Genomic DNA, 16,260 nt, shown 5'->3' with positions numbered 1-16,260 from the left:
GTTCCTTATATGTGGTGAGGGTAGGGGTGTATCTGGGGGGCTGGAAAGATAGCTTAAAAATGTTAGTTGCTCAGTCATGTCTGACTCTTTGCAACCCCGTGGACTGTAGCCTGGAGGGGGTGGCTTAGGTGATTTCAGAACTCTCGGCTTTGAGTCATCAGAAATTTCATCATCTGTGTCTACAGAAATCATTGACTTTTAACCGTTTGACAAGACTGGACAGATTTGTGTCAGCCAACTGGAGATCTCCCTTCAGGTTAACTTTGTTTGATATACTAAGTTATACAAATAATACTAATAACTATTATTTGGGTAAAAATGTTTGATTAGCTATAACTATAGCTAGCTATATATAGTATCATTGAACTTGTCTGATTCAAATTAACAAATATTTCTTGAAGGTCTGCTGTGTTCCAGGTACTGATTGGGATTGAGCATTGAATAAAACAGATCAGATCCACAGCCTTGCTTAATTTATGTTCAGCATAACATAATGATGAGACAGATATAAACAAGCAATCTAGATAATTTTATTTAAGTGCATGAGAAACTGAAACAGGGCCACCAGTTAGGAAGCAACAAGGAAGGTGACAGGCAGCATTAGAAGGAGGTAACCACAGGAAGACATTTCAGGAAGAGAAACAGCTAACACAAAAGTCCTGAAGAGAGGATAAGGTTCAACAAACATGAAGGTTAAATAACTTAAGTGGAAAGTAGCCTGTAAAAATTGTATTAAAAAGTTTAAAGAAAAGAAGGTGGCTAGTGTATCTGAAACAAATTTTCAATAGAAGCAAGTGGAAGAGAGGTAGGCAGGAACCAAACTGTTTAGGTTCCTGGTGTCTTTGTGTTCTAAACGCAATGGTGGGATGGATAAGGAGATGCAAACCCAGATCACTCTTCAAGGAAGGACTTGATGTCCAGACATGAAGAGCATGGTCTGAAAACGGTCTTAAGCTGACAGCTTTTCCAGGATCTGCTTCTGTTGCAGAGTCTCGCTGCCTGAGACTACACACTTCATGGGAAGCCAGGTGGTGCAGTGGTAAACAATCCACCTGCCAATACAGGAGATGCAAGAGACACAGGTTCAATCCCTGGATCGGGAGGATCCCCTGGAGAAGGGAATTGTTACCCACTCCAGTATTCTTGCCTGGAGAATCCCATGGACAGGAGCCTGGCGGGCTACAGTCCATGGGGTCAAAAAGAGCTGGACACAACCAAGCGGCTAAACTTTTCAGTTTTTTGGTTGTTGGATAACTGGTTTGTCCCAAGCATGTTGATCAGTTGTCTCACTGAAAACAAATTTAGTGCGTCTTTGGATTTCTCTAATCTACCTGCCCAGTAATCACTTCAAAAAAGGAAACAGCATTAGTTAGTGCCTGTGTGATGCAGCCCCTAGGTTCCTGGAGAGGCTTGTTCTTGCACTCTGCCTTCTGACCTATGGCCACCTCAGTTTTTTCTCTGCTCCTCTGCATGCCAAGTTTATTGCTGCCTCATGCCTTTTTCACTTGTGGTTTTCAGATTGTCTCTGTAGCAATACTTCTTACCTAAATTCTATTCATCTGCAGGGCTCAGATTACGTGCGGCTGGCTCACAGAGAATTTCTGTAGCACTGCCCTCTTCTGCAATGAGGCTAGTTCCTCTAATCATGTTCTCACACGAATCCCTGTGTTTTCTTTCACAGCACTTATCACAAATTGTAATTATGCTGTAATCTTTGCTATTGTTTGTTTTCTTCACTGGAGTTCCACAAGAAGCAGAAAGGTGCTGTTTTGTTTTCTGCTTCATTTTGCTAGTGTCTTGCACAGTGACTGGGATCAAGTAGTACACAATAAATGTTTATTGAATAAACAGACTTGTCCTTAGTGGATCCAACTTGGCACTCAAGGTCAATTCCTTTAAGTGCTCACTAAGCATTTTGTAATAATCTACCGCACATCTTCCAGGGGTTGTTGAAGATTTGAAGATCATAGTTTTTAAGGTCTCATATTTTCCCACGTGAAAAACTTTTTTGGAGGGTAAAATTTATGTATTATATAGATTTAATTTAAAAGTGGTACCAAATATTTATAATGAAAACAGACAGACAAACCAACCTGCCCTACACCCTAGTCTTACTCTCTGAACAGGCAACTATTTTAAACTAAGCAGGTCTGATCAATCCTTTTTTTATTTTTTTTTTTTTTTTTTAGTTCTACCACTTTATTGCTACCAACCCATCTCCCTCCACCCTCGTGCACACATGCTCAGTCATGTAACCCCATGGACTGCAGCCCGCCAGGCTCCTCTGTCCATGGACTTTTCCAGGCAAGAATACTGGAGTGGGTTGCCATTTCCTTCTCCACCTTTATTATTTTTTTAAAATTTATTTTCAATTGGAGGATAATTGCTTCCCAATGTGTTAGTTTCTGCTGTACAATAGTGTGAATCAGCTGTAAGTAGACATATATCCCTCTCTCTTGAGCCTCCTTCCTACTCCAACCCCCCTCCCACCTCTTTAGGTCGTCACAGACAACCAGGCTGAGCTCCCTGTGTTATACGGCACCTTCCCACTAGCTTTGCATTTTACACATGGTGGTGTATATATGTCAGTGCTATTCTTTCAGTTCATCCCACACTCTCCTTCCCCCTCCGGGTTCACAAGTCCATTCTCTATGTCTGCATCTCTATTCTTGCCTTGAAAATAGATTCATCAGTACCATTTTTCTAGATTCCGTATATATGTGTTTATATACAATATTTGTTTTTCTCTTTCTGACTTACTTCACTCTGTATGACAGACTTTAGGTTCATTTCACTCATTACAACTGACTCAAATTCGTTCCTTTTGGTGGCTGAGCAATATTCCATTGTATACAGGTACAACAATTTCTTTATCCATTCATCTGTCAGTGGACATCTAGATTGTATCCTTTATCTTTAAAAGAAGCCCTTTGTCACTCTTGAAAATCAGTCCATTTTACCCTCTGATACTTTTTCCATTGTCAATTTTTATAATATTTCTATTTGTGGTTTTTGTAATATTAGCTGTTTCTTCCACTACCTTTTGGTATTGGGATTAGAAATTTTAGTTTGTTCAAAGTGGCAAAATATCTCAAATAAGCTCCCCACAGTGGTATTTCAAATTTCTTACCTATGTTTGTCCTTCTTCTTCCAGCATGAAAATTATTATTTTTTTAATTGAGCTATAACTCACAATACAATGCACCTTTTGAAAAACTTATCTTTCTTGATGAGGAGGGTGGGAAGAAAAGCAGACCTTACGTGGCTCACCAGCAGACATACGACTGCTTTTTAGTAGCGGTCTCTTGCCTAGGAGATGACCTGAGTTCCAAAGTCAAGATAAGGAGGGAGCACAATAGTGACAGTGGACAGGCAGAGAAGGAGAGGGTAAGCATAGATTGTCTAGTCAGAAAGAAGGGAATTCCTTTCAACAATTTTCTCTCATAATAAGTTTGTCATTCCTTATTTCACAGCAAATGGTCTTCTGTCAAATATCACAAGCAGAATTAGATACAGATTATTATATATATTTATGTTTTTGCATGTAGTTTGGAGTTAATGCTACACAGGTCCTTTGTTTTTTATTTCGGTTGTGCTGGGTCTTTGTTGTGGTGCATGGGATTAGTTGCCCAGTGGCATGTGGGATCTTACTTCCCCAACCAGGGATGGAACCCGTGTCACTTGCATTGGAAGGTGGATTCTTTAACCACTGGACCATTCAGAGAATTACCCTCAGGTCCTTTTTAAGAATCTCTTGTACTCTAGGCATTGTTACCTTTGGAGATCCTTTGTAGTAACGTGTAAACATTAAAATATCACATGCCAGGGAATGCCCTGGCAGTCCAATGGTTAGGACTCTGGGCTTCCACAGCAGGGAACACAGGTTCTATCCCTGGTCAGGGAACTAAGATCCTGAAAGCCACAGGGTCATAAATAAATAAATAAAATATCATATTCTAAATCAAATATGAAGTTTTGCTATACAATTTTGACAAAATTTTGTATAATTTTTGTTTTGAAATTATTTAAACTATTATGAAAGCGAAAGAGGAGAGTGAAAAAGTTGGCTTAAAACTCAACATTCAGAAAACCTAAGATCATGGCATCCAGCCCCATCACTTCATGGCAAATAGATGGGGAAACAGTGGAAATAGTGGCTGACTTTATTTTTTGGGGCTCCAAAATCACTGCAGATGGTGACTGCAGCCATGAAATTAAAAGACGCTTGCTCCTTGGAAGAAAAGCTATGACCAACCTAGATAGCATATTAAAAAGCAGAGACATTACTTTGCCAGCAAAGGTCCATCTAGTCAAGGCTATGGTTTTTCCAGTAGTCATGTATGGATGTGAGAGTTGGACTATAAAGAAAGCTGAGCACCAAAGAATTGATGCTTTTGAACTGTGGTGTTGGAGAAGACTCTTGAGAGTCCCTTGGACAGCAAGGAGATCCAACCAGTCCATCCTAAAGGAAATCAGTCCTGAATATTCATTGGAAGGACTGATGTTGAAGCTGAAACTCCAATACTTTGGCCACCTGATGTGAAAAACCAACCCTTTTGAAAAGACCCTGATGCCGGAAAAGATTGAAGTCGGGAGGAGAAGGGGACGATAGAGGATGAGATGGTTGGATGGCATCACCAACTCAATGGACATGAGTTTGAGCAAACTCTGGGAGTTGGTGATGGACAGGGAAGCCTGGCATGCTGCAGTCCATGGGGTTGCAAAGAGTTGAACACGACTGAGCGACTTGAACTGAACTGAAACTATTAGTAAGTAATGTTTAATTTATGTTTGCTTATCATTTCTCAAAGATTATTATGCAATCTTATGAATTTATGTAGAATGAAATAAAATCTAGCCTTCAAATGCCTTTCAAACATAACACTTTTATTTTGATTAATTTTATAATTGATAAACTTCACATGATACTTGTGTGGACATTTGTTTTATTCATTTCAAAAAATTGTGCAGAGATATATCTTTGTTTTAAATGTTAGTATTTTAAATACATTTAAATATACTATAAATACATTTCAAAATGCATTACATAAATTCACAGAAAACCAATTAACCCAGAAAAGTATAAATAAAAAAGTAAAATCCTTTCTTACTAGCTGGCATTCCCATTTTCTAGAGTCTAGAAGCCACCACTATGATAGTGTCTTGTGTGTCCTTCCAGAAATTTTGCGTGCATAGCCCAGCATGACAATGAAAAAAATTAGTAGTCAATTTAAGAAAGAAATGGAAAATTTTATTCAAGCCAACCTGCAGATTATTACCCAGGAGATAAAGGAAATGGCAACCTGCTCCAATATTCTTGCCTGGAGAATCCCTTGGACAGAGGAGCCTGACAGGCTACAGTCTATAGGGTCGCAAAGAGTCAGACACAACTGAAACAACTTAGCATACATGCAGTGTTCTGAGACCTCTGAGGACTATTCTGCCCCTTGAAGGTCAAAGCATATTTATATAAGTTTTTGAGACCAAGGGTTATACATCAAAGTAATATATTGACAGTTTACATAGTCCAACAAGCTGAGTAGTGGCTTATTGTGACCCCTTACAGGATTGAGAAAGGAATGTTATCTCCTAAGGTGTTACCTTGTTGGTGCCAGGAGGAAATTGCTTTTTTTTGGTGAATAAACATTCCTGTGTCTTCTGAGGGGATCTAGTTAATGTATAACACAGGTGCACAAGTCACACTCAAGGGGAAGGTGTAGTAGCTCAAACAGGCAGGGAGAGAATTTTATGTTTAAAATTTTTCTTGTCCTGTCTTAAAAATAACTTTATTTCATCAATTCTCTCTTTTGATATTTAATCAAAAGGTGATCAAATATTTGGTCCCTTGATGCTAGGATGGTCGCTTACCTCCTCTGGTCACCATGTCCCTCGATGCTGGTTCCTAATAGCCCAGTTCTTTCTTTTCTCTTAGGGGAGTTGTACTGGTAGGATGTCTGACAAGGACTGATAGTTAATTTCAAGTGGTTCAATAAGACTTATGCCAATTTTCCCTTGCATGTATACTGTGCATGTCCATTATTTTATAGAGAACTATAGATGTGATTAATAGTTACAAATTGTTTGGATATTTTCTAAATGAGAGTAGATGATACACAACATAAAAGCAAGAAACTACTATTAATATTGTTTAAGTTACACCAACTGTTATTAAAATGTAGGAGTAGCTATCATTAGCAAAGATTTAAGCCAACATCTTCCTGAATCAAACCATCTTCCTAACATTTCACTTAAACTGGGAAGAGGATCATTCAGAGTAGAAATTTGATTTTTCATATGTGTCTTAAGGCAGGTTACATTAGAAGACTCATCAGGTATAAAAACACAACATTCACTGTGCGTGATAGTGCAGGTTGCCCATGTAGGACTGCTTTCCTCATCATGGAAACTTCTTTTTTTTTTTTAATTTACTTATCTTTTTATGGAAACTTCTTAACTGAGCAAACTAATGACTTGGTTTCACGCGTGCATGCTCAGTTGCTAAGTTGTGTCTTTGGGACCCCAGGGACTGTAGCCCACTAGGCTCCTCTGTCCATAGAATTCCCAGGTGAGAATACTGGAGTGGGTTGTCATTTCCTTTTCCAGGGGATCTTCCTAACCCAGGCATCAAATCCACATCACCTGCTTGGCAGGCCGTAAGCCATCTGAGAAGCCCAGTGATGGTTATTACCATTTAAAGCTTACTGGCTGAATTTGTTGATGCCTCTTTATGAGTAATGACATATCCTATTCCAAGTGAAGGAACAAATATCATGACCAAATAATCATACCATTGGAACACTAATTGAACCAATGTGTATGTTAAGTCACTTCAGTCATGTTCGACTCTTTGCAACCCTAGGGACTGTAGCCCGCCAGGCTCCTCTGTCCATGGGATTCTCCAGGCAAGAATTCTGAGGTGGATTGCCTTGCCTTCCTCCAGGGGATCTTCCCAACCAGGGATCCAACCCATCTTTCACGTCTCCTGCATTGGTAGGCAGGTTCTCTACCACTAGCGCCACCTGGGTAGCCCAGTTGAACCTAGCAGGCCAAATTAAAGACAGGTTGGCGGGGACGATTTTCAAGGCTATCCATAGGTGACCTTGAACCTAAGGAAAACCAATTGTTCATCTTCCTAACCAACCTGGGAATAGCTAAGGCTATAACTTTGTTCCATAAATCTATTGGGTCCTGTCAGGAACTACTCAATATATTTAACATCTAGTGAAGAGAAATATTTATAGATAGATTAAATGTAAGAGTTTAATGTAAGAGTGTCCCACTTCATAAGAGTGATATCATCAGTCACTTGCATGGTACCAGAATTCCTTTCTTCTAAGCTAAAATCGATAAGGCCTTCCAATTAGAATCTTGGAGAGGAGAGATCCACCAAGGTAACCCAGGAATACTGGACATAGGTAATCAACCATAAATCTAGCAACTGGGTTGATTTTTGACATTTGCATAAGCCTGAGCTCAAGAAAGTAATGTTTGGTTCACAAGCAAAAGTATGATCAAGTCTCAAAGTAATTATTACACAGGTCTGGTTCAGCATCTTGGAAGCTGTCTACTTTGGATGTCATCTTCTTGTCCTGGTCTGGTACTGCTGGTCTCAGCCTAAGAGGGTGTTAGAAACAGGAGTTTCAGTCCATTTAAGAGAGGAGGCCTGATATGGCACTTTCCAACAAGGCCATGGACAGTCCTTTATCTGATGTCTTTTCCAATGTGAATAATCTTCTGGTTGGCGTCTGATCTGTATCCAAAAATAGATTATTATTATAAACTTCAGAAATAAATATATCCTTTTAATAATTCAATTAAGGGGCTTCTCTGGTGGTACAGTGGTTAAGAATCCGCCTTCCAATGCAGGAGATGTGGATTCTATCCCTGGGTCAGGGAACTAAGATTCCCACATACCACAGGGCAACTAAGATCACATGCTACAACTACTGACCCTGCCTGACACAGCTAGAGAGAAGTCCACAAGCTGAAAAGAACCTGTTAGCCACAACTAAGACGTGATGCAGCCAAAAATAAATAAATATTTTAAAAATAAGTCTTAAAAAATTCTATGAATCTTCTTGAAGATGAGGCATTTTTGCAAAGACATCAGAGTAATGTCTTGGAATGACAACAGACTTCAAAAGGTATAGTTAGAGATCTGATTACAATGCAATTGACAAAGAAGCTTAGTTATTGCTATGACATTCATTTTTTTAATGACATACATTTTAAGATCATAATTAGAATTATGATTGGTAGCATTATACCAGAACATATCCAATTTTATAAATTTTATATAATTTATAAGAATATTTACATTAATGACATTTTATCCATCCAATGCAACCTGAGAAGGTTTATCTCCACTCCACTAGGCAATTCTTCCCATATAACCCAACATACCAAACAATCCTAATTGTTTTAATCTCTCTCTGGGATGCTTCAGGGAGCATCTGAAGTATCCCCAATTAGCTGGAGGCAGGAGAGAATTTTGTGTTTAAAAATGTTCTTGTCCTAAAAAAAAAAGTTTTTGCCCTGCTTTAAAATGAAAATAATTTTATTTCATCTATACATCAATAAAAATATACAAATGGTATTGCGTGATGTGTACAGTATATCATGATATTTTTTACTTCTACTAATTACTATGGAGGTTTTTTTTTTCATACCTATGGATTTATTTCATTGTTTTCAAATGTTGCGTAACATTCTGTAAGATGAACTGTAATGTATTAAGCTAGTGCCCTATAAACATGGGCACTTAAACAATGCTTGTCTTTTGGGGTATAGTGGTATTTTGGGTGACTTTTTCTGCCTTATATTTACAATATTAAAGCTGCTATGCTATTTCTATAAATTTTTTTTTTTTTTTTTTTGCCATGTCACTTGACTTGTGGGATCTTAGTTCCCAGAACAGGAACTGAACCAAGGCCCTCAGCAGTTAACCACTGGACCACCAGGGAATTCCCTATAATTAGCTATTTTAATTTAAAAAAAAAAACATCTTTTAGGGTGTCATTTGCAATAACAAAATTCGACAGGGGACTCTGGGATTCAGTAAAGACTGAGAAGGGGCATTTGAATCTATTCATTCAGGAATAGATAATGGCCCCTAATTACATTTTCAATAGAGATCAAAACCAAATTATTGCAAGTTAAGAGGTGAATGTAATTGCCAGGCAGATCATTTGTTAGAGGAGTTTGCCAAAGAGTGGTAAAAACAGGACAGACTCTTTAAAGAGCAGCCAAGTTGGGCAAAGGCTTTGTTCCAATTTGGAAAGGCATAGACAAAACAGGTGTAAAGCCTGTCTCCTTAGCTATTTTGATTATAAGCTTAAAGAAGACCTTATTAACAGTGGAGGGTTGACTATATGCAAAACAGAGAAAGAGACACAGATGTACAGAACAGATTTTAGAGTCTGTGGGAGAAGGCGAGGATGGAATGTTCTGAGAGAATAGCGTTGAAGCAAGTATACTATCAAGGGTGAAAGAGATCACCAGCTCAGGTTGGATGCATGAGACAAGTGCTCGGGGCTGGTGCACTGGGAAGACCCAGAGGAATGGGATGGAGAGGGAGGCGGGAGGGGGGATCGGGAAGGGGAATACATGTAAATCCACGGCTGATTCATGTCAATGTATGGCAAAAACCACTACAATATTGTAAAGTAATTAGCCTCCAACTAATAAAAATAAGTGGGGAAAAAAAAATTAACCTAAAAAAAAACCAAACAAACAGTGGAGGGTTGATAGTGTTGCAGGAGGGGGGCCCCATCCAGGGCCCAAGAGTGGGCTTTTGTTTAACACTCAGAAATGAGTTGTCTGAGGAGACTCACATGCTGACAAAGCAAGAGGCATTATTGGGAAGGGCCCAGGGGTGGGGAGAGTAGGAGGGTAAGGGGTACCCAGGAGGACTTTTCTGCCACATGGGTCGCAGTCTTTGGTTTTATGGTGATGGGATTAGTTGCATCTTGCCAGTCGTTCTGACTCAGGGTCCTTCCTGTTGGTGTGCACATCACTCAACCAAGATGGATTCCAACGAGAAAGATTCTGGGAGGACATAATGACTGGTATCTAGTCTCTCCTTTCGAGCTTTCCTGAATTCTCGTTGGTGCTTCCCAGGATCTCCTGTCCTACAATAGCTCATGCAAATGGCTACTGCGGTGCTTGGCCAGGGTGTGCGGTTTCAATTTCTCCTATCAGTAGCAGCCTAAGACAATGTCCTCACCTTTTTCTTTTTGTTCTTTTACTTTGTAAAAAGGGAGTGAAGGTGAAATTTTGCTTTTGTGAGGTCAGTAACCAGGCCCTGGGAAGGGGAGGAAGGCCTTGATCATAAATCCCTCACGGTTCACCCATAAGCAAAATCAAGTTTGTGTCAAGCTGGCTTTTTGGAAAATGTGAGGAAATCTATTATATTTAAAATCCTAAACTCATATTTGCCTCGGTGAGGGTCTTTTTGTTTTGTTTTTTACCATGCCATGCAGCATGCGGGACCTTAGGTCCCCCTACCAGGGATCAAACCCATACCCCCTGCTTTGGAGGCACAGAGTCTTAACCTCTGGACCGCCAGGGAAGTCCCCTTGGTGAGGGTCTTTTGAAGAAGAAAATGGAGAGAACAAAATAACCAGAGAATATGAATTAGGTTGATAAACAGGAATGACTTAGGTAAAATGATGTACCTTATTCTTGTGTAGTTCTAGAAGTAATGTCCTCATCTCATGGCTGCTGTCACCATCTGCAGTGATTTTGGAGCCCAGAAAAATCAATCAGCCACTGTTTCCACTGTTTCCCCATCTATTTGCCATGAAGTGATGGATGCCATGATCTTAGTTTTCTGAATGTTGAGCTTTAAGCCAACTTTTTCACTCTTTCACTTTCATCAAGAGGCTCTTTAGTTCTTCTTCACTTTCTGCCATAAGGGTGGTGTCATCTGCATATCTGAGGTTATTGATATTTCTCCCAGCAATCTTGATTCCAGCTTGTGCTTCATCCAGCCCAGCGTTTCTCATGATGTACTCTGCATAGAAGTTAAATAAGCAGGGTGACAATATACAGCCTTGACGTACTCCTTTTCCTATTTGGAACCAGTCTATTGTTCCATGTCCAGTTCTAATAAGATCTTTGAATCAAACAACTCAAAAATTTTAGGTTGTGCATTTTTCTGCAGTTGATACCCTGTAAAGAGCATTCTCTTCTAACACCTAGAATCCTCTGTGTTTAGGTTGAATCAAGGTCTCTGAACACTCTGTGGTGGCCAGGCTAGCTGTGGGGGGAGAGGGAGGGTCGCAGGCTCATGAAGGGCTCAGAGGAGGGAGGAAAAGTGACTTCATGTTACCTTTTATATTTTGAATCTCTTGATTTTTTTTTATTATGGAAATATATCATTTCATTCAAAAGTATAAGTTGTTTTAGAGACTTGACTAAAGGAGAGGAAGGCTGAAGAGGGAGGTGACATGTGTATACATGCAGCTGATTCATTCTGTGGTACAGCAGAATGTAACACAATATTGTAAAGCAATTATACTCCAATTAAAAAAAAAAGATTAAGGCTGAGAAGAGAAATTTGGTTTTGTTTTCTGGTCAGCCTGGGCTTCTGGATTTACTTCATTTCATTCCTACTTCTTCATTTGATCTGTGATTTCATAATGTGACGTTTTAATTTAGGGCCCTCTCCCTGCAAACCACACCTCCAACCCAAATTAACTAATCTAGACAAGTCAGCTTATGTGTTGGTCTCCTTTTCTTTCACCACATCTTTGTTTCCCATCAGCAAACAAGACATCTTGCTAAACACAGACTAACCACCTGAAGCCTGACAACTGAATTACAGGCAGACGCCAGCCCTGCCTGCTATTAGCTGCAGGACCTTCAGCAGGGCGCTCTTTAAAACGCTCTGGAATTTGGTTGCTTCATGTGGGGCTGAGGAAGGTGCACTCACGAGATCAGAGGTCAAAGGGCCTACACTCAACTTTTTGGTTCTGCCACTTTGTTGCTGTGTAAACCTGGGCATGCTGCTTGGCCTATGAGCTTCAGTTTTTTTAAAAAAAATGGCGATGAATCTTTCCAGGGAGTTTGTGAAAGTGAGTTAAGAAATGTCAATATACCTGCTGTATAGGACAACTGGGCTCTCCAGTCCTATTAGTGTCTTTTCCTTCCTCTTTACCTTGTTTCCCGTTTTGTTTTAACTTAGTAAAATGAGACTTGGTGAACTTTGTAAAGCCTGCCTGTGACTCAGGCCCCCTGCCTTTCATGGTGTTTCACAAACTGTGAAGCAGAATTTTGTGGTTGTTTTGGCACCAGGCAGACTTGGGCCCCAGGCTGTGAATTTCTCTGTCCTCTCTAAATTGTGTTTGAATTCCAGAGGAGAGCTCTGTTTTTCTAGGTGTAAATTCAGTAAACTTTTCCAGGAGCTTGCCCCAGGCATCACGCTGGGGGCTGGGAGCTCCCTCGGACAGACCTTCCCAACGTTTTCCCTGGGCTCAGCAACGCAAGGCCACCAGAGTTGTCACGTAGGTATTGTTCTTAGAAGCCACCTGGATGCCGGCTCAGTCTCTCACCTCAGGACAAGAGAAACTGCTTAGAACTTTGAAACATATCATTGAAAACCTAAAAAAAAAAAAGAAAACCTATTCACACTTACAGGGGAGCCAAACTGATGAGGATGATGAGGAATAATAATAAGCCCCACCTGCTGTTCACTATGTATATATACTATGCTATGGGAGAAGCCAGGATGCCTTCAGCCTAGTGACTTGAATTAATTTTAAAGCTTTTATTGTATTTCTAGCTTTTCTGAAGTTTTCCTCCTACAGCACATGAAAGCGTAAGATCATAGTTTTAAACTTAGCCATACTAAGATGAGGAAAGAGAGAAGACAGTTAACCCAAAAATTAGTGAAGTGAAAGTCGCTCAGTCATGTAGTTTAGAAATGAGCCAGAGCTACACATGAAAGTTTAGAAGACTACATTAAGACACTTGACAGAGAAAAGATAAAAAGAAATAAATAAAAGAGACACTTGGGGGAGTTCCCTGGTGGCCTAGGTTTTCTGGTTTTCATTGCTGTGGCCCAGGTTCAATCTCTGGCTGGGAAACTGAGATCCTGCAAACTAATAGGTGCAGCCAAAAAAAAAAAAAAAGGGAAGTAAGAAAAAGACACCTGGGATCTGTAAGCTTTATTAAACAGCAACTCTCCCTGGCCCTCAGCATTCTTGTCTTAAGATGAGGGGATTGGTGAAATAATATCAAACTCTCCCTAGTTCTAACTTTCTTAGGCCTGATGCTTACAAATAAGTTCTTTTGTTTCAACCATGTCCTTTTCCATGAGCAAGGGGGAGGAAAGAAAGGGTCCCAATTTTTATATTTTATAGAGCAAATAGCCTACGCGAGCTATTTTGTTTACATTACTGTATACATTAACTCGTAGAACAGCATTGCTCTGTTAATTTGACCAGTGGTCTTAAAATGGGGGTGGCGGTCGGAATGCATGGCCAGCAGTACCATCACAAGGGTCTCTTATTTCTATCTTATCAAGAAAACAAGAAAGTAGGGACTTCCCTAGTGGTCTTTTGCAGGGAAAAGCCAATTCTTACTCCATGTTGGAATTGTTTCTTGGACTTGCTTTTTGTTGCTTTTGTTATTATAATTATACATAATGGTCTGTCTCAGAGAATCTTGCCCTTCTGCCTGACTGTTAAACTAACAGAACCCTGTCCTCCCTTTAGATGGCAAGAATGAAGAAATTAACACATCCCCTGGCTGAGGCTTGCCATTCTAGGAGATATTTGCAAGATTAATGGCCACTTCCCCCCACCATCTCTGATCTATAAAGGAACCTGACATCCAGCTCCAGATAAGATGGTTATTTTGAGACTTAGTCTGCCATTTTCTTGGCCAGCCAGCTTTCTGAATAAAGTCGAATACCTTGCCTCAATACCTCCTCTCAGATTCATTGGCCAGTCCTGCTGTGAGCAGAGTGAGTTTAACAGTTCAGTCGTTAAAAATTCTGCCTTCCAATGCTAAGGACATGGATTCGATCCCTGGTTGCCTAGATCCCACATGTCTCGAGGAAACTAAGCCGGTGTACCACAATAAGACCGAACGCAGCCAAATAAATAAATATATTTTTTAAAAAAGAAATAATTAATAAACATAAATGGATAGGCAGAAGCATGTATGTATTTATTATAAATAACATTTTCATGTGGTACATAATTTAAATTTTACATTGAGGTGCAAAATTAAAAAACAAAAGGAGTTGAAACTAAATGCTAGACATTGGAAGTAAGATAATCACAGTTAATCTACCAAGCATATTTTATTGGGGTTAACTGAGAGTTTGTAATATGTCCAAATGAAGTTTCATGTATAAATCACAGGTGAACTGTTTCCCAATCCATCCTTTCTGTCCTTCCTTCCCTACTTAAAAAAATTACACATGGGGAACTTCCCTGATGGTTCAATGTTTAAGAACAAGACCAGGGACACTTTGATCCCCGTTGGGGGAACTAAGATCCTACAGGCTTTGTGGCCTGAACAAAAAAAAAGAAAATGTAATTCACTAAATATTCTCATTGTAATCAGAAAGCGTAGAGAAAAGACTTCTGGGCTGCTCTCCCCTCTGCCCTCCTCCCCACCCTCAACCCTGAACTCACCCACTTATCCAGTCCTCTCCTCAGAGAGAGCCACAATTATTTAATTTTTTTTGGAGTGAGGGTGCTATTCTAGGTCTTTTTTCTCTAGTAGCGGCAAGCAGGGGCTAATCTCTAGTTGCGCTGCTCAAGCTTCTCATTGTAGTGGCTCCTCTTGTGGGACATGGGTCCTAGAGTGCTCAGGCTTCAGTAATTGCGGCTCCTGGGCTCTAGGGCACAGGCTCAGTAGTTGTGGCTATTGGGCTTAGTTGGTCTGAAGTGGTATCTTCCCAGAGGAATCCAACCCAAGTCTCCTGCATTGGCAGGAGGATTCTTTACCACTGAGCCGCCAGGGAAGTCCCACAATTTTCTTTTAGATGTGTATTCCAGCTCTATAAAAAGTAAAGTCATTGCTTTAAGAAGAAAAAAGAGAGAGAGACTGGAAAGAGTAAGGGGAAAATGAGACTCGGTAACTTACAAAACTTTTTCGGCAGGATGTTTTTATTTATTTATTTTTTATTTATTTATTTATTTATTTAGGCAGGATGTTTTTAAAATGCAGGTTCAGAATGGGAACTTGAACTGTGCGTGGTTTCCAGCATGAGCATCTGGCTACCCCCACCTTGGTAAATACTGCTGATTGAGTGTCTCTGGCTCTGGCCCACCTGCCAGGGATGGCCAAACACAGGAAAGCTGACAAATTACCAGCATCTTTCACTTTTTCTTTTTATTCTTCATATATATCAGTCTCCCATACTTGACTGATGGCTGAGAATGGGAGTTTCTCTTACACACAGTAGCAGAGACAGTTTCTCTTTTTCTCTTTCTTTTCTAAAGGACAATGTCAAGGACGTGTCAAAGCCAGGTCAGTAAATGTTACATCAGAGATACTGCTGCTATATTTACTCCCACTTGCCCTTCAAGCAAAGTAATTTATATGATGAAAAATAGCAGAGACAAACCGACCTGGGTATCTTCAGAGAAAGAAAGCATTGAATTTTAAAGCTATGTGTGGTGTTGCATTGCAGTTAATTTCTCTGTGGACTAAATTTCCTTTTTTTCTCTTTCACTTTTTTAGAATTCTCTCCAAAGAAAGAGTTAAAGAGACATAGTACTTCATCCCAGGCCTGCAGACCTGCAGTTGCTCTTCAGGATTCAATTCATTCCAGGCTGTCACCATAGCCTTGAGATGAGAGAGACTAAACAGACAGGAGAATGACAAGCAGAATTACCACTGGATTTGCTTCTGTCCCACTCCCACCCTGAAACCCTCTCTGGGAGTTTTCATTCTTCAAACCTCAGTTTTCTGCTTTTTAATCAATTCTGTTTGGGTATTGTTTGGAAAATAAATATGAATAAGGTCTCGTGGGGGAAGGATGGTTATTCAGCTTTGACTCCATTCAACAATCATTTCTTTCTTAAAAAATTGAAGTACAGTTGATCTTGGGCTTTCCAGATGGCTCAGTGATAAAGAATCCACCTGCCAATGCAGGAGACATGGATTCAATCCCTGGGTCAGGAAGATCCCCTGGAGAAGGAAATGGCAACCCACTCAAGTATTCTTGCCTGGGAAATCCCATGGACAGAGGAGCCTGGCAGGCTACAGTCCATGGCTTAGCAAAAGAGTCCGTTACAA

The 16,260-nt window shown here is 40.0% G+C and overlaps 1 long non-coding RNA gene across 2 annotated transcripts in view; it reads left to right on the top strand.

Annotated features, from left to right (window-relative positions):
• LOC139033905 (uncharacterized) overlaps window positions 1–16,007 on the top strand; it is a 109,061-nt gene extending 93,054 nt beyond the window's left edge. The window contains exons 4-5 of one of the 2 annotated variants that reach the window (XR_011486389.1): window positions 15,169–15,250; window positions 15,703–16,007. This is a non-coding gene — a long non-coding RNA (uncharacterized lncRNA). Of the gene's footprint in view, window positions 1–15,164; window positions 15,251–15,702 lie in introns of both variants that reach the window. The other variant, XR_011486388.1, reaches the window with a different exon arrangement.
• The last annotated feature ends 253 nt before the right edge of the window (window positions 16,008–16,260 follow it).

This window comes from Odocoileus virginianus, unplaced genomic scaffold, assembly GCF_023699985.2.
Source record: "Odocoileus virginianus isolate 20LAN1187 ecotype Illinois unplaced genomic scaffold, Ovbor_1.2 Unplaced_Contig_8, whole genome shotgun sequence".
NCBI classification, from domain to species: Eukaryota; Metazoa; Chordata; class Mammalia; order Artiodactyla; family Cervidae; genus Odocoileus; species Odocoileus virginianus.
The sequence above is the reverse complement of the archived record's forward strand: the minus strand, read 5'-3'. Positions and strand labels throughout refer to the sequence as shown.